Raw genomic sequence first — 26855 nt, 5'->3', positions numbered from 1 at the left:
ATTTTACTCCCTAAATAGCAAAACTCCGTTACTACTTTAAGTGTCTCATTTCCTAATCTAATTCCCTCAGCATCACCCGATTTAATATGACTACATTCCATTATCCTCGTTTTGCTTTTGTTGATGTTCATCTTATATCCTCCTTTCAAGACACTGTCCATTCCGTTCAACTGCTCTTCCAAGTCCTTTGCTGTCTCTGACAGAATTACAATGTCATCGGCGAACCTCAAAGTTTTTACTTCTTCTCCATGAATTTTAATACCTACTCCGAATTTTTCTTTTGTTTCCTTTACTGCTTGCTCAATATACAGATTGAATAACATCGGGGAGAGGCTACAATCCTGTCTCACTCCTTTCCCAACCACTGCTTCCCTTTCATGACCCTCGACTCTTATAACTGCCATCTGATTTCTGTACAAATTGTAAATAGCCTTTCGCTCCCTGTATTTTATACCTGCCACCTTCAGAATTTGAAAGAGAGTATTCCAGTTAACATTGTCAAAAGCTTTCTCTAAGTCTACAAATGCTAGAAACGTAGGTTTGCCTTTTCTTAATCTTTGTTCTAAGATAAGTCGTAAGGTTAGTATTGCCTCACGTGTTCCAACATTTTTACGGAATCCAAACTGATCTTCCTCGAAGTCGGCTTCTACCAGTTTTTCCATTCGTCTGTAAAGAATTCGCGTTAGTATTTTGCAGCTGTGACTTATTAAACTGATAGTTCGGTAATTTTCACATCTGTCAACACCTGCTTTCTTTGGGATTGGAATTATTATATTCTTCTTGAAGTCTGAGGGTATTTCGCCTGTCTCATACATCTTGCTCACCAGATGGTAGAGTTTTGTCATGACTGGCTCTCCCGAGGGCATCAGTAGTTCTAATAGAATGTTGTCTACTCCCAGGGCCTTGTTTCGACTCAGATCTTTCAGTGCTCTGTCAAACTCTTCACGCAGTATCTTATCTCCATTTCGTCTTCATCTACATCCTCTTCCATTTGCATAATATTGTCCTCATGGTGTGGGTTCCTGTAGTCATGTCCTAGTTCATGAACCACGGGCAACGTATGAGTGGCAAAGTAAGTGGTCCCGACAGTCGGGATACCAGTTACTTTGGAATAAGGCTGGGCATCTCGGACATATTCTGAGTCGTGGTCACCTTTGTGCTCATACGGCAAAGACTACCAAATCCACCGGTTAGTCCCTCAGCCGTTAGGGGTAAAACCCAATGGGACTCGGGGCAAGTAAGGCTAGCAACCTGCTTCCCTGGTACTTTAAATATGATGCTGGCAACAATCAGAGCAAAATGCCTCGGACCTTTGGAGGTGACGAAGTCCCACCTCTACCTGACAAACCAGGGACCTTTAAGATACGACTTGGCAAACAAATGGTAATGAGATGGGGAGCTATTAATATCAGTGGGGGCTACTCTTGGAAGAAGGTAGAGCTGGCAGAGGCTGCAAATAAGATGGGGCTGGATGTTTTAGCTGTTAGTGACATTCGGGTAAGGGGTGAGAAAGAAGAGAAAGTGGGAGAATACAAGGTCTACCTGTCAGGAGTCAAAGCAGGAATAGCACAATGGGGTGTAGGGCTTTACATCAGGAAAGAAATGGAACCCAGCGTAGTTGCAATAAGGTATGTAAACGAACGACTGTCAAATCTATCTACATCAGTGTCTAGCAAGAAAGTTAGGATTGTGTCAGTATATTCGCATTGTGAAGGGACTGATCAGGATAAGATGGATAGTTTTTATGAGGCACTCAGTGATGTAGTTAAGGACAAGGACAGTGTTCTGCTCATGAGTGATTTTAACGCCAGGATTGGAAATCGAACAGAAGGGTATGAAAAGGTTATGGGTAAATTTGGAGAGGATATGGAGGCCAACAGGAACGGGCAGCAACTCTTGGATTTCTGTGCCAGTATGGGCTTAGTAATCACAAACTCCTTTTTTAAACATAAGAACATTCACCGGTATACTTGGGAAAGCAGGGGAACCAAATCTGTCATTGACTATATAATAACAGATCAGGAATTCAGGAAGGCTGTGAGGGACGCACGTGTATTCAGGGGATTCTTTGATGACACTGATCATTATTTAATCTGCAGTGAAATTGGGATTGCGAGGCCGAAAGTGCAGGAGGTCAGGTCCGTATGTAGGAGGATAAGAGTGGAGAAACTTCAGGATAAGGAAATCAGGCACAAGTACATAACAGCGATCTCAGAAAGGTACCAGTTAGTTGAATGTAGTCAATTACAGTCATTGGAAAAGGAATGGACAAGGTACAGGGACACAGTACTAGAAGTGGCTAAAGAATGTCTTGGAACAGTAGTGTGTAAAAGTAGGAGGAAGCAAACAGCTTGGTGGAATGACACAGTCAAGGCAGCCTGTAAAAGGAAAAAGAAGGCGTATCAAAAATGGCTACATACTAGAACTCAGGTAGGCAGAGAAAGTTATGTTGAAGAAAGAAACAAAGCCAAACAGATAATTGCAGCATCCAAGAAGAAATCTTGGGAAGACTTTGGAAACAGGTTGGGGACATTGGGTCAAGCTGCTGGAAAACCATTCTGGAGTGTAATTATCAGTCTTCGAAAGGGAGGTAAGAAGGAAATGACAAGTATTTTGGACAGGTCAGGAAAACTGCTGGTGAATCCTGTGGATGCCTTGGGCAGATGGAGGGAATATTTTGAAGAGTTGCTCAATGTAGGTGAAAATACGATCAGTAATGTTTCAGATTTCGAGGTACAATGGGATAGGAATGATGATGGAAATAGGATCACGTTTGAGGAAGTGGAGAAAATGGACAATAGATTGCAGTGCAATAAAGCAGCTGGGGTGGATGAAATTAAGTCGGAACTCGTCAAATTCAGTGGAATGTCAGGTCTTAAATGGCTACACAGGATAATTGAAATGGCCTGTGTGGGTTTAGGCCTCTTAGAGGTTGTCAGGACCAGATCTTTAGCTTACGACAAATAATGGAGAAGTGTTATGAGTGGAACAGGGAATTGTATCTATGCTTTATAGACTAGAAAAGGCATATGACCGGGTTCCTAGGAGGAAGTTATTGTCTGTTCTACGAGATTATGGAATAGGAGGCAAACTTTTGCAAACAATTAAAGGTCTTTACATGGATAGTCAGGCAGCAGTTAGAGTTGACGGTAAACTGAGTTCATGGTTCAGAGTAGTTTCAGGGGTAAGACAAGGCTGCAACCTGTCTCCACTGTTGTTCATATTATTTATGGATCATATGTTGAAAACAATAGACTGGCTGGGTGAGATTAAGATATGTGAACACAAAATAAGCAGTCTTGCATATGCGGATGACTTAGTTGTGATGGCAGATTCGATTGAAAGTTTGCAGAGTAATATTTCCGAGCTAGATCAGAAATGTAAGGACTATGGTATGAAGATTAGCATCTCCAAAACGAAAGTAATGTCAGTGGGAAAGAAATATAAACGGATTGAGTGCCAAATAGGAGGAACAAAGTTAGAACAGGTGGACGGTTTCAAGTACTTAGGATGCATATTCTCACAGGATGGCAACATAGTGAAAGAACTGGAAGCGAGGTGTAGCAAGGCTAATGCAGTGAGCGCTCAGCTACGATCTACTACCTTCTGCAAGAAGGAAGTCAGTACCAAGACTAAGTTATCTGTGCACCGTTCAATCTTTCGACCAACTTTGCTGTATGGGAGCGAAAGCTGGGTGGATTCAGGTTATCTTATCAATAAGGTTGAGGTTACGGATATGAAAGTAGCTAGGATGATTGCAGGTACTAGTAGATGGGAACAATGGCAGGAGGGTGTCCACAATGAGGAAATCAAAGAAAAACTGGGAATGAACTCTATAGATGTAGCAGTCAGGGCGAACAGGCTTAGATGGTGGGGTCATGTTACACGCATGGGAGAAGCAAGGTTACCCAAGAGACTCATGGGTTCAGCAGAAGAGGGTAGGAGGAGTCGGGGCAGACCAAGGAGAAGGTACCTGGATTCGGTTAAGAATGATTTTGAAGTAATAGGTTTAACATCAGAAGAGGCACCAATGTTAGCACTGATCATGGAGGAATTTTATAAGGGGGGCTATGCTCCAGACTGAACGCTGAAAGGCATAATCAGTCTTAAAGGATGATGATGATGATGATGATGTCCTCAAGTACATCGCCCTTGTATAAACCCTCTTTATACTCCTTCCACCTTTCTGCCTTCCCTTCTTTGCTTAGAACTGGGTTGCCATCTGAGCTCTTGATATTCATACAAGTGGTTCTCTTCGCTCCAAAGGTCTCTTTAATTTTCCTGTAGGCAGTATCTATCCTACCCCTAGTGAGACAAGCCTCTACATCCTTACATTTGTCCTCCAGCCATCCCTGCTTAGCCATTTTGCACTGCCTGTCGATCTCATTTTTGAGACGTTTGTATTCCTTTTTGCCTGCTTCATTTACTGCATTTTTATATTTTCTCCTTTCATCAATTAAATTCAATATTTCTTCTGTTACCCAAGGATTTCTACCAGCCCTCGTCTTTTTACCTATTTGATCCTCTTCTGCCTTTACTACTTCATCCCTCAAAGCTACCCATTCTTCTTCACCGGTATGAAATGAGCGTTAAGATTCAAATGTGTCGATACGGAACATTTGTTGTCAACGAGCCTTAATTTTTTGTTTGTTTGGTTGGTATGACATCTGTCAAAGATATTTAGTATACATCAAGTCATGGAACAAAGAACATCATATGTTTTCATCGTGTTAACAATGTCGAATTTTGTACCAGAAAGTGATGATTTGCGGAAACCATTAACATTTTGTTTTCATTTCAAGAAAAAAAAAAGTGATGCAGAGTCGCATTGAATGCTCTATCAGAATCAACATGTAAAATGTGGTTTCAACGGTTCAGAAATAATGATTTTGATGTAAGAAATTAAGAACGTCGAAGACCACCAAAACAGTTCAAAGACGCCGAATTGCAAGCTATATTGGATGAAGATGATAATTTGAGTCAGAAGCAAATGGCGGCAATGTTAAATGTTGCACAACACACAATTTCTCACCGTTTGAAAGCTATGGGAAAGATCCGAAAGTGTGGAAAATGGGTGCCACATGAATTGAATGAAAGGCAGATGGAAGACCTAAAAACCATTTGTCAAATTTTGCTTCAAAGATATGAAAGAAAATCAATTTTGCATCGAATCGTTACTGGCGATTGAAAAGGAATTATTTTAAGAATCCTAAACGGGAAAAATCATGGGTTAATCCGAGACAACCATCAACATCGACTGCAAAACAAGATCAATTCGGCAAGAAGACAGTGCTCTGTGTTTGGTGGGATCAGAAAGGTGTGGTGTATCATGAGCTTCTAAAACCCGGTGAATCTGTGAATACTAATCGCTACAGACGACAAATCATCAATTTGAATTATGCATTCATCGAAAAAAGACCAGAATGGGTCCGAAGACATGGCAAAGTAATTTTTTTACACGACAATGCACCTGCACATAAAGCGAAACTGGTTCAGGATACAATCAAAACACTTGGCTGGGAGCTGCTACCCCACCCGCCAAATTCACCAGACTTTGCCCCTTCCGGCTACCATTTGTTTTCATCAATGGGACACGCATTGGCTGAGGAACACTGATTCCTACGAAGAAGTCGAAAATTAGGTGTCTGATTGGTTTGCTTCAAAAGGCATTTCTATTGGCCTGGTGTCCACAGAGTGCCAGAAAGGTGGTTAAAATGTATAGAAAGCAATGGTCAGTACTTTGAATAAAATGTTTTTACTTTTCAACTCAAAATTAGTTTTTCAATTTCACAAGAAACGCTCATTTCCTACCGGCACAGCTGGTATATGCCAGTGGCTGGATAAAACATGTTTGTCTGCATTTCCGCCCCTATTCGAGCTACAAGGTTATGAGCCCCACAGTGGCGATACCGATGACACCTGATGTTTCTGTGCCGTATCTGGTTGAAAGTAGTTCAATAGTTCAGGAGGAGACCCCAGACACACACACACACACACACACACACACACACACACACACACGTACACTCTGCTTGATACATACAACACATTATTGTGATTATTATTCTCTGCATCATTAACTGAGAGGACAGTACAGCTGTCTCTCACATAGAGGACCTGGCTTCGATTGCCAATAACTCCCACAGATATTTTCTTGGTGATAGGACTGGCATGCAGTGCACAGAGTTCTGTAGTGCCAACTGTACTGCTATCACACCAAACAGTACTGGCCGGGAGGACGGTGTCCTGATCACCACCCCTGCATACCATCTCCAGTGATGGAGGATGACTCAGTCGGCACCTATGGGTTCATCAGGGTTTCTGTGTGGAGTTAAACTGGACGTCACCTGTTCCTGGTCAGGTAAATGCGGTAGGTTAGGGATACACAATTTGAAGTCGCATCCAATTGAAAGACTTGCACCACGCTATTGAGCCAGACAAAATAATAATTTAGAAAAATGTTAACACCACACACACACACACACACACACACACACACACACACACACTCACCCTGATGAACCCCATCGGTACTGACAGCCCACTGAGCTGTCTTCCATCATTGGGGATGGTACGCACAGGTGGAGATCAGCACACCATTCTCCCAGCCAGTACTGTTTGGTGTGGTAGCTCCACAGTTGGCACTAAAAGACAGTGTGCATACCACGTCAGTCTTAACCCCAGGGAAATATCTATGGCAGTTATCAGCAATCCAAGCCAGGTCCTCCGTATGACAGTCAGCTGCACTGACCACTCAGTTATGGAGGTATACAATAATAATAATAATAATAATAATAATAATAATAATAATAATATCTAGGATACAGACAAAAAATATGAATAGATAATACATATATTAAAGAAGAACTAAAAGAAAAATATAGACAAAGACTGACAAAAATACTGAAAACAGAATTGACAGCAAGAAACAAGACAAAAGCTATGAATACTTATGCTATACCAATATCTACCTACTCATCTGGAGTAGTGAAATCGAGTAACACAGACCTAGAAGCACTCTGTATTACACGATCACAATGCCACAAATATAGAATAAATCGCATACATTCAGCAACAGAAAGATTCACATTGAGCAGAAAGGAAGGAGGAAGGGGATTTATCGACATAAAAAACCTACATTATGGACAGGTAGACAATTTAAGAAAATTCTTTATAGAACGAGCAGAAACTAGCCAAATACACAAAGCAATCACTCATCTAAATACATCGGCTACACCATTGCAACTTCATAACCCCTTCTACAACCCTTTAGATCACATAACATCAACAGATACGAAGAAAGTAAATTGGAAAAAGAAAATACTGCATGGCAAGCACCCGTATCATCTAACACAGCCACACATCGATCAAGACGCATCCGATCAAGGCATTATATACAGTGAGACGGAAGGATTCGTGATGGCAATACAGGATCAAACAATAAACACCAGATATTACAGCAAGCATATTATTGAAGATCCCAATACCACAACAGATAAATGCAGACTTTGCAAACAACAAATAGAAACAGTAGATCACATCACAAGTGGATGCACAATACTAGCAAATACAGAATACACCAGAAAACATGACAATGTAGCAAAAATAATACATCAACAACTTGCCATACGACATAAACTAATAAAACAACACGTTCCCCTATACAAGTATGCACCACAAAATGTACTGAAGAATGATGAATACAAATTATACTGGAACAGAACCATTATAACAGATAAAACAGCACCACATAACAAACCTGACATCATACTCACCAATAAAAAGAAGAAATTAACACAACTAATCGAAATATCCATACCCAATACAACAAAAATATACAGAAGAAAACAGGAGAAAAAATTGAAAAATACATCCAAGTGGCTGAGGAAGTCAAGGACATGTGGCATCAGGATAAAGTTGACATTATACCAATTATACTATCAACTACAGGAGTCATACCACACAATATCCACCAGTACATCAACGCAATACAGCTACATCCAAACTTATATATATATACACAACTACAGAAATCTGTAATTATTGATACATGTTCAATTACCCAAAAGTTCATAAATGCAATGTAACATATACCGTACAGTTAAAAGGAAGTCACGCTTGATCAAGGTCCGCGTCACTTTCCATTTTTAACCAGACTAACGTCTGATAAAGGAAATAATAATAATAGTAATAATAATAAGTTATATATGTCAAGCAGAGTGTACTCGTGTATGTCCACAGTCTCCTCCCGAGCTCTTGAACTGATTTCAACCGAATGTGGCACAGAAACAGCAAGCCTCACAAGTACCACCATTGTGGGGCTCGTAACATCGTAGCTCCAACATGGGCGGAGATACCGACAAATGTGTTTTTCCAGTCCCTGACATGTAGGCTGATTGCACAACATGCATGTTGCGTGGGAACAGCATTGGCCTCCCAAATCAACCTGTTTTGCAGGTCACCTACATGTCAGTGGCAAAGAACAGTTTTCCAGGCCCCTGAAATGTTAGCTGCCCTGCATGACTATTGTATTGTGCTGGAGTAGTATCAGCTTGCTTTTTCGACCTGCTTGGCAGCCTGTATGTTAGGGACAAATGAAGGATTTTCAATCTGCTGAAGTGCAGGGTGCTCTGCATGACAAGCAAAGTGCAGGAGTGGAATGAGCCAGCTTAATTGTATTGCAGGGGCTACATGTGCCGATGTGTGTAGGTGCGAGCAGATTGAGAAGGATGGAGGAGAGGATGGACAGAGTTAAAGGTAGGACGAAATGGATGGAAACAGGGAAGAAGTGGAAGATGCATGCGTCTGATGGAAGGTGTATAGGTGCAGTGAGCAGGGGGGGGGGGAGGTGAAAGGAAGAGGGGGAGAAGAGATGGGACGTTACAGGGAGATGATGATATGGTCAGAGGGAGGGGCAGGAACATATGGTCAGAGAGTTGGTGTGGAGGACATGGACGAAGAGATGGCGTTGCTGAGGATATCATTGCCAGTGAAAGTACCTCTAAAGCAACTAAAACACAAATTCAATTTTGAAGTACTGCGTTTTTCAGAGGCTTCACGTTATTGTGGCAAACGATCGACGAGACCTTCGACCCAACCTCGCCCGAATTGTCCAACTCCTCGGTGGTGCAGAGTACGTGGTCCACACACAGACTGTTTGAATCGACCCCACACATGTTCGACGGTCTTCATGTCGGGGGAAATGAAAGGGCGCTTCATTCTGGTGATCCTACCGTGCTGGAGGAGGAACGTGTTCACGAGGACACGAGGATCAGCTCCGAAGTCACCACCCGACGAGACGAATGTGTCACCAAAATGTTGGCGGTGCGATCCGACTGTTGGCTGCAGAATCTCGACCCTGTACCTGAGAAGGGTGAGCCTGGCCTCAACAGCCGGGAGGTGTGTACAGCGCAGGGTTGGCGGTTATTGCTGAAACAACCGGTTTTCGGCTGTAACGGTTCTTTCAACGGCAGTTTAGCCTGAGGATTAAAACCGTTCAAAGCAACAAGTTTCCGGTTTTTTATTTCCTGTAATAAACATATAAATGGAACGAAGACAGAAAAATGGACACTCCTTCGGTACATAGAATCAAAACACAAAATTACATAGGCAAATAAAAAGAAAACTTTATCCATCCACAATTCGCTATCGATTTTAATTTTTTGAAACTCTGCTCAATAATCATGTTGTAATCGAGGCTCAAACCACTATTTGGGCATTAGCAATAGTCAGTGCTAATGGATGAAAACTGAGGTTGAAGAAAACTGTTTTTCGTGACAATTTATCCGTTTTCAAGGGCTACAGGCAAGGCGTATCACGTAGACTATGGCAACGTATCGGCTACTTTCAGTTTTTACTGTAGTCAACGAACGAATTGTTAAATTACAAAATTTTCTCCTTACATGGCGTCGCAAGTTTGTTTTGGCTCCTCCCGTTCTTACTCTTTTGAAGCAAAGGGAGCATTGCAATTTTTATAATAACGCAATATTTCTAAGCAATGCAAATTTTACAAATAACAATTACACGTGAAACTTCCTGGCAGATTAAAACTGTGTGCCGGACCGAGACTCGAACGCGGGACCTTTGCCTTTCGCGGGCAAGTGCGGGTCGTGAGCGGTGCTTCAGCAGCTCAGTTGGTAGGCACTTGCCCGTGAAAGGCAAAGGTCCCGAGTTCGAGTCTCGGTCTGGCACACAGTTTTCATCTAACGGGAAGTTTGATATCAGCGCACACTCCGCTGCAGAGTGAAAATCACATTCAACAATTATAAGTTTTTTTTAAAGGTTTATTTAAAAATCATGAATTTTAGATACGCTGCTATACACCTAATTGATATTTCTATTCTTTACGCGGTTATTCGTAAAAAATAAAAAAAGTTCTATAACCGAGACCAAACAAATACCAAAAATCCCACTTTTTCAGAAACAAAATAGCGGTATCGGTTTCAACCAGTCGTTTATTGCCACCCCTACTACGGTGACCCTTTGTAATGCTAACCCAGACCACACTCCGCCACTGCCTTGTTGCGGGTGTTCGCTATTACTTGTAGCCCACCGTATAGAACCAATGAGTAACTACACCTTACGAAAACTGCGTGTGAAGAAAGTGAATTCTTAGTTAACAACAGGACAATCACAATCACAAAAACTGTATTACAGTAACACATCAGTAATCATTACATAATCACATAATGCATTTTTTTTTACTTTCGAATTGAACACTTAGGATCACGCATTCCTTCTTTGTCTCGAGTCTCCTCTTTCTCCAGAACTCACTCCAAATGAACTCTGTACAGTTGCTTCCGTTCATCTGTCCAGGCTTTTCCAGTCTTCCTACAAGGGAACCTCCCCATCGCACCCCCCTCAGATTTAGTTATAAGTTGGCACAGTGGATAGGCCTTGAAAAACTGAACACAGATCAATTGAGAAAACAGGAAGAAGTTGTGCGGAACTGTGAAAAAATAAGCAAAATATACAAACTGAGTAGTTCATGGCAAGATAGGCAACATCAAGGACGCTGGGACCGCAGCAGCGCCGTGGTCTCGTGGTAACGTGAGCAGCTGCGAAACGAAAGGTCGTTGGTTCAAATCTTCCATCGGGTGAGAACTTTAATTTTTTATTTTCAGTTTATGTGACAAACTCTTACGTTTTCATCACTTTTTTGGGAGTGATTATCACATCCACAAGAAAACCTAAATCGGGCAAGGTAGAAGAATCTTTTTACCCATTCGCCAAGTGTACAAGTTAGGTGGGTCGACAACATATTCCTGTCATATGACGCACATGCCGTCACCAGTGTCGTATAGAATATATCACATGTGTTTTCTTGTGGAGGAATCGGTTGACCTATGACCTTGCGATCAAATATTTTCGGTTCCGATTGGAGAGGCACGTCCTTTCGTCTACTAATCGCACGGTTTTGCGATGCGGTCGCAAAACACAGACACTAAACTTATTACAGTCAACAGAGACGTCAAAGAACGAACGGACAGATAATAACTATGCAAAGTAAAATTTTCACTCGTTGGAAGACTTGAACAAAGGACCTCTACTTCTGCAGCTGCTCACTCTACCACGGGACCACGGCGCTCCTGAGCTCACGTTCTCCTTTATGTTGCGTATGTGGCCAAGACTGATGACCAGTTTGTACATTTTGCTTATTTTTTCACAGTTCCACACAACTTCTTCCTGTTTTCTCAATTGATCTGTGTTCAGTTTATCAAGGCCTATCCACTGTGCCAAGTTATAACTAAATCTGAGGGGGGTGCGATGGGGAGGTTCCCTTGTTAGTTATTTCCACTCGAAAACCTTCCAAATTTTGAATCATTGTCGGACATGTATCCCTATTTAACATCTGAACTTGCTCCATGTTGAACCTTTGCAGATCTTTACGAGCTTCTTTAATCCAAGTCGTTGTTGTCTTCTTTTTCCACAGATAGTCGAATATCCTTTTGGTTAGTCTGGTTTTCTCCATTCTGTACGGGTGTCCTAGAAATGGCAACCTCCTCTTTTTCACGGTCTCCGAGATTTTTTCAAGCTTTCTGTAGGTTTCATTTTTGCTCCGAAGCTTCCAGCCAGTTTCAACCTGCGTTGGACCCACGATTTTCCGCAGTATTCTTCTTTCCAGTACCTCCAGCTTTGACAGCCCGGTCGGCCGTGCGGTCTAACGCTTTGCTTCCAGAGCAGGAAGGCGTGCCCGTCCCCAGCAGGAATCCGCCCGGCGGATTAGTGTTGTAATGTTGCTGCTTTAAGTTGTTCTGAAAGCGGTGCTGATATTCAAGACAATAAAAGCGGGTTAAAAGCTGTGAGCTATCTGGGGAAGTTATCCTTGCATTACTGAGCAACTGTTTCACCCGGTATCCAGTCTAGTTTACCAAATTCCCAACCAGACTAACATTAATTGTAATCTTTTAGTAGTCATCTTACGATAACCGGTGATATATATGTAAAAAGACAATTTAAATAAAAAGAAATAAATCAGTTTATATTTGGACATTTACTTTAACATTGATCATTGTTCCGTTAAATTTTCAGCATATTAAACTTGATTCATAACTAAACTGGTGCCTTATTTAGGATTGTGAAAATGTGAGTTTGTAATCTTACGGGACACATCAAATATGGAGCCAAGATTGGGAGACTGCATACAACACTGCATTCATAAAATAACACACGAAGAATGTTGAAACATATGCAAGAGGAAATTAACCACAACCAACCGATTCAATTTTCACCCAAAGAAGTTACGTTCGTAGCGCAATCCCGTCCGTCATGAAATTGCCACACACTGGTATACTAAATTCATACTAACTCTCTGTGAAATCTTCCCGAAAAGAATAGCTGAGGGCTACTTTGATGATTACACCACATGCTTCACGTGGTCAACTTGGTTTACACAAAGAGTGTAACTCCTCAATAATTTTGATAATTAAAATAAATTACATCGAAACGCAATTTACAAAAGAAAAAACTCGAACTGGTTACTGTCGTCTTACTATTAACCTGATGGGTCAAACCATTGTATAAGCATGTGGTACTGGTCCCACAAAGTACACCCCACGTGGGTTGAGCATAAAGAAAAGTTGCTATATTGAAAAATATTGTCACGACGAGACGTTATAATCTCACGCACATTCGCATTTAAGATTGATGATCTTAGTTAGAGTTACTGATCAACACGTGGTTCCACTTTACTCACAAAGTAGTGACAAAGCAACTACTGGAAGACATTCTGAACTTCACACTCGAATTAAACTGCGTTGCAATTTAAGATAACATTAGATACGCAGACACACGGTGTAAACATCATAAACAGAAGTTAGTAACGAACATATACTTCATTAGGCTGGTGGCAGATAGTTAAACGTACCAGAGACGATGAAACACGTAATGGAGTCGCAATATTTACGCTGTGAAAAGAAGTGTACGACGAAATAGCTGTATCGAGTGACAGAAGAACGATAATCCACCACAAAAAAGAGTGACAAACATGCTGAACAGTGAGTGGATGGCGAAAAGACGAAGAGGTGAATATAGAACAGTGACAAAAGTGGTAGTGCGACCTACAGACCAGATGTGAGGAAACGCAGAGCAGCAAATTACATTTTTTTAGAAAAAATCGTGAGGTGAACTGCTTGTATCGTTACAGATGTCACTGATGATGCCTTAGAACAGGAGAAGGCGATACGCGTATGGATTCAATAAAATAAATAGCACCAGGAAAAGGCAGTTTGATTTGCAAAACAAGTATTTATATGGTTGCTGCGGAGGATTGCCACACAAACAAACTCGAAAATAAAAACTGCTGGGGACTACTGTGTCTTTCTCCTTCCTTACACAACGGTTCCTCGTGGAATCATCGTGCAATGACGTCAGCTGCCCCCGCACGCCTGCCTCCTGCCCCCCCCCCCACTCCACCTACCCATCCACATCCCTCGGCCACCGGGCTGGCTCGACGCAGCGTCGCTCCCTCAGAGGGGCGTGGCCAGCAGCGCGCGTCTGCGCATCGTGCTGCTCAAGTAGCTGCACATCATACACTGAGGTCAGAAAAGTCACGGGACAGTGACACGTGACACGTGGCGGCAGTGTAGCGTGCACGAGATACCAAAGGACAGAGCATTGGTGGAGCTGTCGTCATTTGTACTCAAGTGAGTCACGTGACAAGGTTTCCGGCGTCACTATAGCTGCACATCGAGAGTTAACAGACTCTGAAGGTGGGATGATAGTTGGAGCTAGATTTGTCGCACATTCCGTTTCGGAAATCGTTAGGGATTGCAACATTCTGGAATCCTAAGTGCCAGGAGTGTGGCAAGAGGTCCAAATTTCAGGCGTTACCTCTCACACCACGGGCCGACTGCCTTCACTTACCGATCGAGAGCAGCGGCACCTGCGTTCTGTGCTAAGACACAGGGAACGCTGTGAAATAGAACAGGCACTTTGTGCGACGAATGCATCTGTTAGGACAGTGCGGGGAAATTTGGCCATAATGGGCTGTGGCAGCAGGCGACCGACGCGAGTGCCCTGGGTGAGTCACTGTTGCAGTTGGTAAGAGCTGATGGCGGGGTTCGAGTGTGGGGGCGGACTCCACAAAACCGTGGACACAGGTTCACTGTGCGAGCTGGTGGTAGCTCCATGAAGGTGTGGGCTGCGTTTACATGGGAGGCACTGATTACTGGCTCAAATGGCTGTGAGCTTAACATCTGAGGTCATCAGTCCCCTAGAACGTAGAACTACTTAGACCTAACTAACCTAAGGACAGCACACACACCCATGCCGGAGGCAGTATGCGAACCTGCGACCGTAGCGGTCGCGCGGTTCCAGACTGAAGCGCCTAGAACCGCTCGGCCACACTTTGAGATTACCTGCAGTCACTCATAGACTTTTATTTTTATGGAAGGCAATGCACTATCGCACAGAATCACAATTGTTCGCAATTGGTTTGAAGGACATACTGGACAATTCGAGCAAACGGTTCGGCCACCCACATCGCCCGGCACGAATCCCGCCGAACGTATATGGTGTAAGGTGCCAGGACATGGACACTTACAAGTTAGCTCACCAACATTAGTATTAATAGTAAAGGTCATCAGATCATGACTCTACTGAATTATGATAAATATGAAGCACTATCGAGCAGTACTCCCTGCATGTCTGCTGGATTGAGCCACTAGAGGCCCGTCCACACGCAACGATCTGTCTGCGCACATCACATCTGCGCACATCACATCTGCGCACACAGATCGTTGCGTGTGGACAGAAGATTTGCACCAACCTGAGGTGTGTGCAAACCTGGGAGTTGGAGTTGGAGGTTTGAGCGAAACCTCTCAAATCTGTGGGTTCAAACCACATCTGCGCAGACAAGTTGGAGCGTGTGGACAGGAGATCGCCGCAAATCTGGGGCGAAACAGCTGTTTGCACAGTCAGGGGTTTGTATTTGTGCGCGCAGGGCATTAAAATGGCTGATACTTGTCAGTGTTCTCGAGAGTTTGTAAGTGAATTCATTGAAATATACAGAAACCACCCATGTTTGTGGAAGATTTAAAAGTAAAGAATACAGTGACCGAGGCAAAAAGACAGCAACGTACAATGCTCTAATTGAAAACCTGTGGGCAGTTGACGCCTCGGCAAACACAGAAACACTAATCTAGAAGATCTGGTGTAGGAGTAGATCAAGTATACCAGCCAACGTTATGGTATTTTGATCTGCTTGACTTTCTTAGTGATCAAGAAACGCCAAGACCAAGCAGGAGTACAATTGGAGATGAAATTGGAGTGTCAATGTGCGAGGATATGGAACACGAGGTAATGTAAAACAATATATTTCACATACGTTTATCAAAAGTTTATTCAAAAGAATATATTTGTGTGAAAACATAATAGAAAATTAACTACTGTTATAAAAAGAACTCATCCTTCAAGACAGCGTAAATATCTTCGCATGGGTATTATTTCACTCAACGCTTGTTTCGATATTGCAGTTGAAAATTCCAAATCCTTGTAGCTGCTTCCTGTTGCTAGGAATCTTAATGTTGCCGCCAGCCGTTCATGAGGAGAAATTGCTCTTCTCATACAAGTACTTATTCTCATAATATGAGGGCTTACAAGCTTTAAGAGATAATTATAAGTTTCGACATCCATCCGCAAATAATTTTGCCAGTCGTTATGTTCGCCCTGCAACTCTCGCAGTAAATTTACGTAAGAAAACTGCTTTCGCTTTAGCAGCCACTGTCCACACCATTTTGACCGCTTTCCCTGTTTCCTGCGGTTGGCCTGAATGTTTTTTGCAACACAAGTTCCGAACACAGACCACAACCCAATTCGTCCATTTGACGTTTACGGGGAGCGTAGTCGCTTGCCACTGATATTTCTTTTCTACACCGACAATTGGCGGCCGAGTAGAAGATTGGGGTTTGCGTCGTGTGAACACACCACATTTACAGCGATCTTTTGCATGTACAGACATCTGCGCCGATGTCTGCGCAGACGGATCGTTGCGTGTGGACCGGGCTTAACTTAAAGCGTTGGTGAAAAGCGTCCGAAGTTGTAAAGTCTGCAGATGGCCGTAGCTCGCCGAGCCGCCGTGCGACGCAGGTAGCGGGACAATGCGGCGCTTTTTGGGGTAGCCCGACATTGGCCGAAACTGAGTATGCTTCCGCCGCGTTTTCGTAAGCGAGGGAGACGGGAGAATTGTAGAGGGGCTTCGCCTTCAGCCATCGAGCGGTGCGGACTTGGAGACGGCGTCCAGGCCATCGTCTTCGAAGGGAGATATAACGGTCTGTATCGCAGCACTGCACCAACGCGTGTTCCGTGCAGAGTTCTGCGGTTAGGGCTCTTTGCGAGCTCAGAAGCGAGATTTTCACCAGCGCATAACCACTTCCAACAACTTACCTAATATTCTCGATCTAGAAGTTATCCTTGCGAGGGGCCGAGTATTTTTCAACGCAGCTGCCGGTAATTGCTAATTGTTAATGTGCCATACTCAGGAGTGTGTGGGTGGACAAAGAGATTCACATTTGTTATGTAAATTTTGTCATTATATGAAATAAAAATGCCAATATTACGATCGAATTATCGACTTCATTGTAGCTAGCATTTACACTGTCCCAGTAAGCTTTACATGTACTTTAGTCACTGCACAGCTTGCCCAGACGGGAAGGAAAGAAGGTTTGCAGTCGTCAATGTCAGCGACGGACTGATAAGCTTACAATGGGACATAATCGGGGCGTAAGTCCGCGCACCAAATCCTGCACCGGCAACACTTTCGGCAATTATGGACGGCTACAGGGGCAGCGCGGGTCAGTATTTCTGCAAGGCGACTCGCAACGACCTGTTGAGTCGATGGCGCGTCGAGTTGCTGAACTACGGCGGGCAACGTGAGGTCTGACGCGGTACCGGGAGGCGCCCCGTGGCTTCTGAGGCCTCAGTGTACAGCAGGGGTGTGCGTCGAGCTGAGCGACCACGTCTCAGGGAGGCCGGACAGCCGCGTTGTCAGGCAAGCCGCGGCTGCCTCGCCATAACATGCCCAGCTCTGTGCCCTCTCTGGCTAGCGTGGCGTCCCTCAGGGCCCCATATACAGGCTGGTACAAAAGGGTACGGCCAAACTCACAGGACACATTCCTCACACACAAAGAAAGAAAATATGTTATGTGAACATGTGTCCGGAAACGCTTATTTTCCATGTTAGAGGTCATTTTAGTTTCGTCAGTATGTACTGTACTTCCTCGATTCACCGCCAGTTGGCCCAATTGAAGGAAGGTAATGTTGACTTCGGTGCTTGTGTCGACATGCGACTCATTGCTCTACAGTACTAGCATCGAGCACATCTGTACGTAGCATCAACAGGTTAGTGTTCATCACGACCGCGGTTTTGCAGTCAGTGCACTGTTTACAAATGCGGAGTTGATGTATGGATTAGCACGGGGCAATAGCCGTGGCGCGGTACGTTTGTATCGAGACAGATTTCCAGAACGAAGGTGTCCCGACAGGAAGACGTTCCAAGCAATTGATCGGCGTCTTAGGGAGCACGGAACAGTCCAGCCTATGACTCGCGACTGGGGAAGACCTAGAACGACGAGGACACCTGCAATGGACGAGGCAATTCTTCGTGCAGTTGACCATAACCCTAATGTCGGCGTCAGAGAAGTTGCTGCTGTACAATGTAACGTTGACCACGTCACTGTATGGAGAGTGCTACGGGAGAACCAGTTGTTTCCGTACCGTGTACAGCGTGTGCAGGCACTATCAGCAGCTGATTGGCCTCCACGGGTACACTTCTGCTAATGGTTCATCCAATAATGTGTCAATCCTCATTTCAGTGCAAATGTTCTCTTTACGGATGAGACTTCATTCCAACGTGATCAAATAGTAAATTTTCACAATCAGCGTGTGTGGGCTGAAGAGAATCCGCACGCAATTGTGCAATCACGTCATCAACACATATTTTCTGTGAACGTTTGGGCAGGCATTGTTGGTGATGTCTCGATTGGGTCCCATGTTCTTCCACCTACGCTCAATGGAGCACGTTATCGTGATTTCATACGGGATAGTCTATCTGTGCTGCTAGAATATGTGTCTTTACAAGTACGACACAACATGTGGTTCGTGCACGATGGAGCTCCTGCACATTTCAGTCGAAGTGTTCGTACGCTTCTCAACAACAGATTCGGTGACCGATGGATTGGTAGAGGCGGACCAATTCCATGGCCTCCACGCTCCCCTGACCTCAATCCTCTTCACTTTCATTTATGGGGGCATTTGAAAGCTCTTGTCTACGCAACCCCGGTACCAAATGTAGAGACTCCAGGGCTGCATCAGCGCATCAGGGATTCCATGCGACGGAGGGTGGATGCATGTATCCTCGCTAATGGAGGACATTTTGAACATTTCCTGTAACAAAGTGTTTGAAGTCACGCTGGTACGTTCTGTTGCTGTGTGTTTCCATTCCATGAGTAATGTGATTTGAAGAGAAGTAATAAAATGAGCTGTAACATGGAAAGTAAGCGTTTCCGGACACATGTCCACGTAACATATTTTCTTTCTTTGTGTGTGAGGAATGTTTCCTGAAAGTCTGGCCGTACCTTCTTGCAATACCCTGTACAGCCCCGCAGACGCGGTCGCGGTCGCAGATGGTCTGCCCGATGATCGTGTTCCCGCCAAGCAGCGTCTCCGTCATATCAGCGAATGCGTTCAAAATAAATTCCCTCCCCCCCTCTCCACCTAGCCCCCCCCCCATCCCACGGTCACGTCTATTTATACCGCTGGCACAATTAACGTCCTCTCTGAAAAAAATCTCTGCCGCTCTGAGTGACAGCCGATACCACTGCCAAGATATCACGGCTGCGGCAATATCGTACACGCGTAATTAAAAAGTGTCTCCCGAGCAAAGCTCTCACATTAAATTAGACTAATCCGTTGCGACTTTCGCAGAACACCGTGACTGCACATCAAATGAAAATGATTACGACTAGTTACGCCTTTACGTACGCTAATAATAAAATTTAAAACTGTCGTACCTGTTTGTCTGAGTCCGCTTCTCTAAAACTACTAGACAAAGCTACTAAAGCTTATTATGCTTTAATTCAATAAAGAGAAACGCGTCTGGTGAAAAAAAAATCACACATTTTTGTAGCTGTAACGACAGAACAAAATACCCTCAAAAATTATCATCGATCCGTTTGATTATTTTAGGCTGTTAAGTAATTCCACGGTTACAAAAATTGTTTTGGAGTAGCGTACCCCGTGGTCTGTCTCTAGTGTCCTTGATTAGGAATCCGAACACGCTCAGCACCACGTTCGAACCCCGACACGGCTCACATTTTGAATAAGAATCATCAGCTATGGCGGCCAAAGACTTTCAGCATAAGAAGTCAGCCTCATTCAGCCAACGGTCTCGTCACAGAGGGTGGTGGTGTGGACAGACGTTCAGGGCACTCTCATTTGTCTTCGGGGTGAGAAACTGCCACTAAAGGCGGAAGAATCAGCAATGATCAACAGCATGAGGATGCAGAAGGCAATGAAAACCACTGCATTAATGACACATCGGCAAACGACTCCGGACTGGTCCCCATTTCGAACCTCTCGGAGGGAACTGGCCTTGAGGAAAAGATCGAATAATCGACGCAAGGATGAGATTCTACGAGTTAAGGAATGGAATGTCAGAAGACTGAAAGTGGTAGGAGGTAAATCAGAATATCTGAAAAGTAAAAGGCTGAGCCTCAGTCAAGATATGGTGGGGGTCAGTGAAGCGAAATGGAAAGAAGACAAGGATTTCTGGTTCAAATGGCTCTGAGCACTATGGGACTTAACTTCTGAGGTCATCAGTCCCCTAGAATTTAGAACTACTCAAATATAACTAACCTAAGGACATCACACACATCCATGCCCGAGTCAGGATTCGAACCTGCAACCGTAGCGCGGCTCTAGACTGTAGCGCCTAGAACCGCTCGGCCACAACTGCCGGCAAGGATTTCTGGTCACATGGGTATCGGGTAATATCAAGAACAGCGGAAAATGGTCTAACGGGATTAGGATTCGATATAAACAGGAACCCCCCCAATGAACCATGGACCTTGTCGTTGGTGGGGAGGCTTGCGTGCTTCAGCGATACAGATGGCCGTACCGTAGTTGCAACTACAACGGAGGGGTATCTGTTGAGAGGCCAGACAAACATGCAGTTCCTGAAGAGGGGCAGCAGCCTTTTCAGTAGTTGCAGGGGCAACAGGCTGGATGATTGACTGATCTGGCCTTGTAACACTAACCAAAAGGGCCTTGCTGTGCTGGTACTGCGAACGGCTGAAAGCAAGGGGAAACTACAGCCGTAATTTTTCCCGAGGGAATGCAGCTTTACTGTATGGTTAAATGATGATGGCGTCCTCTTGGGTAAAATATTCCGGAGGTAAAATAGTCCCCCATTCGGATCTCCGGACGGGGACTACTCAAGAGGACGTCGTTATCAGGAGAAAGAAAACTGGCGTTCTACGGATCGGAGCGTGGAATGTCAGATCCCTTAATCGGGCAGGTAGGTTAGAAAATTTAAAAGGGGAAATGGATAGGTTAAAGTTAGATATATTTTCTCCTTTCATAAATTAAATTCAATATTTATTCTGTTACCCAAGGATTACTACTAGCCCCCATCTTTTTACCTACTTGATCCTCTGCTACCTTCACTATTTCATCTCTCAGAGCTACCCATTCTTCTTCTACTGTATTTATCTCCCCCATTCTTGTCAGTCGTTCCCTAATACTTTCCCTGAAGCATCTTCTCTCCCTGTTCCACTCCAAAACAGAACGAGGGAAAAATGACTGCCTATGTGCCTCTGTACGAGTCCTAATCTGTCTTCTCTTATCTTTGTGGTCTTTCCGCGAAATGTAAGCTGGCGGCAGTAAAACTGTACTGCAGTCAAATGCTGGTTCTCCTAAATTTCCTCAGTAGCGGTTCACGAAAAGAACGCCTCCTTCCCTCTAGAGACTCCCACCCGAGTTCCTGAAGCATTTCCGTAACACTCGCGTGATGATCAAACCTACCAGTAACAAATCTAGCAGCCCGCCTCTGAATTGCTTCTATGTCCTCCCTCAATCTGACCTGATAGGGATTCCAAACGCTCGAGCAGTACTCAGAATAGGTCGTATTAGTGTTTTATAAGCGGCCTCCTTTACAGACGAACCACATCTTCCAAAAATTCTACCAATGAACCGAAGACGACTATCCGTCTTGTCCCACTTCATATCGCTCTGCAATGTTACGACCAAATATTTAATCGACGTGACTGTGTCAAGCGCTACACTACTAATGGAGTATTCAAACATTACGGGACTTTTTTCTATTCATCTGCATTAATTTACATTTACATTTATCTATACAGGGTGTTACAAAAAGGTACGCCGGCCGAAGTGGCCGTGCGGTTAAAGGCGCTGCAGTCTGGAAACGCAAGACCGCTACGGTCGCAGGTTCGAATCCTGTCTCGGGCATGGATGTTCGTGATGTCCTTAGGTTAGTTAGGTTTAAGTAGTTCTAAGTTCTAGGGGACTAATGACCTCAGCAGCTCAGAGCCATTTGAACCATTTGAACAAAAAGGTACGGCCAAAGTTTCAGGAAACATTCCTCATACACAAATAAAGAAAAGACGTTAAGTGGACATGTGTCCGGAAAAGCTTAATTTCCACGTGAGAGCTCATTTTATTTTCGTCAGTATGTACTGTACTTCCTCGATTCACCGCCATGATTTCATAAGGGATACCTGTGCTGCTAGAACATGTGCCTTTACAAGTACGACACAACATGTGGTTCATGCACGATGGAGCTCCTGCACATTTCAGTCCAAGTGTTCGTACGCTTATCAACAATAGATTTGGTGACCGATGGATTCGTAGAGGCGGACCAATTCCGTGGCCTCCACGCTCTCCTGACCTCAACCCTCTTGACTTTCATTTATGGGGGCATTTGAAAGCTCTTGTCTACGCAACCCCGGTACCAAATGTAGAGACTCTTCGTGCTCGTATTGTGGACGGCTGTGATAGAATACGCCATTCTCCAGGGCTGCATCAGCGCATCAGGGATTCCATGCGACGGAGGGTGGATGCATGTATCCTCGCTAACGGAGGACATTTTGAACATTTCCTGTAACAAAGTGTTTGAAGTCACGCTGGTACATTCTGTTGCTGTGTGTTTCCATTCCATGATTAATGTGATTTGAAGAGAAGTAATAAAATGAGCTGTAACATGGAAAGTAAGCATTTCCAGACACATGTCCACATAACATATTTTCTTTCTTTGTGTGTGAGGAATGTTTTCTGAAAGTTTGGCCGTACCTTTTTGTAACACCCTGTATTTGGAGTTAGCTGCCATTCTTTACACCAACCACAAATCCTGTCCAAGTCATCTTGTATCCTCCTACAGTCACTCAACGACGACAGCTCCCCGTACACCACTGCATCATCAGCAAACAGCCGCACATTGCTATCCACCCTATCCAAAAGATCATTTGTGTAGATAGAAAACAACAGCGGACCTACCACACTTCCCTGGGGAACTCCAGATGATACCCTCACCTCCGATGAACACTCACCATCGAGGACAACGTACTGGGTTCTAGTACTTAATAAGTCTTCGAGCCACTCACACACTTGGGAACCAATCCCATATGCTCGTACCTTAGTTCGGAGGCTGCAGTGGGGCGAATTTTGTCGCCAAGGCATCAACGTAAGTCCACGGTAGTGCTCCTCAAACCACCGTAGCACGAATCTGGCTCCGAGACACAGACAGTTATACTGAGGAAAAATGTCACTGTCGTCGGGGAAGACATCAAGCAGGAAGGGATGCGGGTGGTCAGCGTGTCTTCGATTACCACCACAGCTCCCATGCGAGAGCACGAGAACCATACCATAACACTGCTCCCACCAGCCAGCCTCGACGTCGGCGTTTGTGGAGACGACCATGGACCCAGTGCAGCAAAAATGTGTATCACCCGAAGATGCGACACGTTACCATCGATCGACAGTCGAATCCCGATTCTCCCTCGCCCACTGCTGTCGTAACTTCCGATGTCGCGGGGCCAACACGTGAACACGCGGGGTCGGTCTGCTGCTGAGCTCCACGTTCAACAATGCACGATGAACGCTGTGCCCCGAGACACCCGTGCGTGCACCAGCGTCGTGCTGTTTTCGCAGAGGTGCCACACACCACCGTCTCTGCTACTTTACAGAGCAAACAAGACTCCGAACCCCACGTGCTGTGAAGAGTCGTTGACGTCCAACCATTCAGCGCTTAGTCGTAGTTTCGCTGCCCTTCTACCTCTTTCCGCAGATGCTCACGACAGTAGCACGCGAACATTCCAACAGCTTCGCCGTTCTCTAAATATTCGTTCGCAGGCTCTGCACAATAATTATGTGTCCTCTATCAACCTACAAAAGGTGCACCTCTAACATCTAATATTAGTAATTTTCTCCTCACAAACATTAATATACGCTCAATAGTAAACGCCTGAAGGTCTAAAGTTCAGCGACAGAGTCTATTATTCTTTATCTTTGACGTTCTTGCGCGGTGCCTGTAAATCTCTATGTACATGTATCGATTAATGATATAAAAGAGAATTCTGTTGTTTCAAGACAAATGAGGCATTGGGCGCCTCACCTTTTACTGTTTGTATTCCATGAAAGGAGGACGCGAATTTGCTGCGTTCCGCATCGGTATTTTATATTTTATCTGAAAATATTGAGTGAATATGCTAATTGTTATTTTTTCCAATCAGAAAACATGTAGTTTCTTGTAATTGATTACGAACAGACAGCAGCAAGAGAACATTTTGACTGTTATGTATAATGTATTTAACCACAATGGTCACGTATTGTACTTTAGTATGAAAAGGTAAGTAGCATTAAAAAAAGGATGTTAAAGATAAGTGTGCTTATTTTAGTAAATTAACCTTGATGATTTCCATCTCCTCATTTACTTGACTGTTAATTATTTTGTGTTAGTTCATCACCAGAAATTACGATCACGCTGATGGGCCGAACGCAGCATGAGGCAGAAGGAACATTATCGTTTTCCTATTATTTCTGAACCAATTTTTTTAAATTGTGTAGAGTTGCATTTCTTTCAAAGTCTATAAATCTTCTGGTCCCTTTGTGTTGTTCCGGGTATGACTACATTGCGACTATAAAAATGCGCAGAAATGATAATGTTTATTCCGAACGATGTCAAATAAATCAATATGCTGCTCTTATTCAGGTATTTAATGCTCAACGTATGTTATTATAATAGTGTAATCAATCCCTGATTCTGTTGCGAAGTGGCCCACCAAAATATTAACTTTTTCGACATTAAAAAAAAAAAATTCTTTTTCTTTTCGCGCCCCCCCTCCCTCCCCAAGAGCAAACAACGCTACAAACACCAACTACTACAGGAATTTTTCCGTGAGTGATCCCACCACCACCCACACACTCACGGATTACTATAGTCTGGGAGACGAGTCTTTGGTATTGACAGCTCGGTAGCGTCTTTCCGTTGCCTAGCGACCGCAGGCAGGCAGCCAATGACGGCCTGACTCTGAGCGGGTAGCAAGGGCCACGTTGCCGCTCTGAAACCCGGTCGCGCGCGCTTATCAAACTTACCAGTGTCTCCCGTGCAGGCGGTGCGGTCGTTCGTCGTTTCTCTGAAGTTGAATTCGCAGTTTATTTCGTTTTTGTTGTTTTTAGTGTTTCTTTGTTTATGTTTCGTTGTAAACAATGTCTAGTGCGGCGGCTAGTACCAGCCCAACACAAGAAGTGAAACGGAGGAAGAAAAGTGTGCTACACACCCAGGCATGAAATCGTTTGGCTTTCTCCATACCACTGTCACTTCAATGCAATTGAAAGAGTGTGGGCGCAGATAAAAAATTACATTGCTGCAAACAATAAAAAATTCACGATCTCTGAAGTGGAAACTCTCCTTCCAGCAGCTATCAATAAAGTGACAAGCGAGACGTGGGCTAAAATTGTAAACAGCACTGCAAGTGCCATCAGAGAGGCGGCCAAAACCGAAGGGGTTGTGGAAGAATGCATCGAAAATTTAATTATACATCTGGGAGAGAGCAGTGATAGTTCGAGTAGTGCTGAGGAAGACAATGTCAAATCAGATTCTGACAGTGATGTGAGTGGTGTTTTTCCATTACAGTAACTACAACGTATTCAGGAATGTAAGGAGGGAGTTTGCTATCGATCTACAACCAGATCATCATATTGTGAGTACTTTCTTCAGATTATAACTCTTAATACACTGACCAATTATTCTGTAGCTTGTAGTAGAACAAATTAATAATGCTAATACATAACAATGGAAACCAAAACTGCTAATGTTCGACAACTTGTGAAAATAGTTTTCATTTCAGTTGTGAAGTTTAACAAATAACTTTATTATGTTTCAGCATCTTAGATACTTGTACTAAATAGCTCTTATCAGTTTTCGAGTTAATATATTTCATGCATCAACTTTAAATAAATTCACGCGTACCAATACGACTTGTATTTTGTCTCGCTTTTATTTCTGCTGCTACAGAATGCGTGTAGCAGACAGGGCGCCGCGTGCTGGGAGCCACGTTCGGCAACAGCGCCGTCTGCCCGCCGGAACTGTCACTACCAATCACTCGTCTCACGGACTTTTCTTTTTTATATGCAATATTAACTGGCTTCCTTTTCGTACTTCGTGTTCTACTACCATTTGTCCTTTTACCATTTCTTTTATCACGAATAGTCCATAGGAAGAAAGGTCCTTGTGGCCTCTGGTATCTCTGGTTCCTATCTTCAAGGTCTTTTCGCGAGATATACGTAGGAGATACCGCCCCACTGGTCGAGTCAGGTGAAGAGAAACTAAAGTATAAAGTACTTGAGCGTCGGTACCTGTCCCTGCTGTATGTAGTCTCATTGAAGTGTCTAAAACAGACTGAAGAATTGCACACACGCAAGACTGAAGAGCCGAAGGTAATTACTGTATTTCAATAAAAATCAATTTTTAACATATCACTAAAAAAAATCCGACTAAAACGTATAAAATATTTAGTCCTAATAACGTAGAGAAACATAAATGATTACAGGTAGGCAAGAAAAATTGTGATTGCGAATTTTTAATGGCTATGAAAATACTTGGTGAGATTTGAAACAAAAGAAACGTGGGCGCACGAAATACTTAATTGGTGCACGAATATTTCACATCCTTGCTATCATCTGTTCTCTGGACCGCACGTTTTTCGTTTTAAGTTCAAAATGGCTCTGGGCACTATGGGACTCAACTGCTGAGGTCATTAGTCCCCTAGAACTTAGAACTAGTTAAACCTAACTAACCTAAGGACAGCACAAACATCCATGCCCGAGGCAGGATTCGAACCTGC

Source organism: Schistocerca americana, chromosome X (genome assembly GCF_021461395.2).
Source record: "Schistocerca americana isolate TAMUIC-IGC-003095 chromosome X, iqSchAmer2.1, whole genome shotgun sequence".
Lineage (NCBI taxonomy): Eukaryota > Metazoa > Arthropoda > Insecta > Orthoptera > Acrididae > Schistocerca > Schistocerca americana.
Note: the sequence above shows the minus strand (reverse complement) of the source record.